The 1,036-nt window shown below is 39.6% G+C and overlaps 1 non-coding gene across 1 annotated transcript; it reads left to right on the top strand.

The window, feature by feature from the left end:
• The first annotated feature begins 454 nt into the window (after window positions 1-454).
• LOC145044546 (small nucleolar RNA R71) lies at window positions 455-562 on the top strand. The gene has a single exon (XR_013681495.1). It is a non-coding gene; the product is annotated as a small nucleolar RNA R71 (small nucleolar RNA).
• The last annotated feature ends 474 nt before the right edge of the window (window positions 563-1,036 follow it).

Here is a 1,036-nt window from a genome sequence, read left to right on the forward strand (position 1 = left end):
ACGAACTATTTGGTTCAGTTTTCTATACATAGTCCTGGGATTTTGGCAGAGAATATTTTTATTCCCGGAATGAACTCTAATATCCTAGAGTATTGGAATAACAGTGTTGCACAAAACCCTAGTGCATCCACTCTCCTAATATCTCCTTAAGTGTAAATCCTGAAAACAGCCAAACTTATACTCGAAGTCTGAATTTTCACTGTAATTGTTCTACTTCTATTGGCTTGATATGGTTTGTTCAGAATGGAAATTTCGGGTTGTCACACTTTAACATATTATTCTTATAATACATTAATAATAATATCTCTTCTCTCTATATAAATCACCCTGTCAAGTTGCTATGGTGAAAGCAACCCAAAAGGACAATGCACAATCGGGTCAAGTACTTACCAAATATAGTTACAGCCTTAGACACTAATCCAGCAAAAATATTGACACCTCTTGTTGAATGTTAAGGTCATGTTGAGGACAATTCCTTAACAACCCTTTGTAATGGTCCCAAGCTTCGTAAAGTGACTCTCCCGGGTTTTTGCTCAAAATTGGCTATTGCCTTTTTGAGTTTTGCAATCTTGGATGGTGGATAGAATTGGTCTAGAAACTGCTCACGCATTTGAGCCCAAGTAGTTACGGTACCGGGTGAGAGTGCTTTTAACCAATCCTTTGCAGCTCCTTTAAAGGTAACGGGAAGCATCCTTAGCAAAACGATGTCTCTGTTAATATTTGGGACATTGACGTAATCAGCAATATCATTCACTTCATCTAAGTGTTTGAATGCATCCTCATGATCCTTTCCATAGAATGGGATATCCTTTAGTGCGGAAAGGATATGTCCCTTCAGCTCGAATATGGCATTGGCAGGGATTGCAGGTTGTACTAAGCCTGGACCAATATCATCTCGAATTCTCTTTCTGTAAGCTCCCATGGACATTTCTTCAATATTTTCCATCTCGTGCCTTGGCTCGTTCTCGGGTTCGCTCGTATGTTCTTCAAATTCAGGCTCGGTATCGTACTCGGATTCGGTTTGGACGGGTATTTG

The sequence above is a fragment of the Lactuca saligna genome, chromosome 4, assembly GCF_052625555.1.
Source record: "Lactuca saligna cultivar CGN05327 chromosome 4, ASM5262555v1, whole genome shotgun sequence".
Classification (NCBI taxonomy): domain Eukaryota; kingdom Viridiplantae; phylum Streptophyta; class Magnoliopsida; order Asterales; family Asteraceae; genus Lactuca; species Lactuca saligna.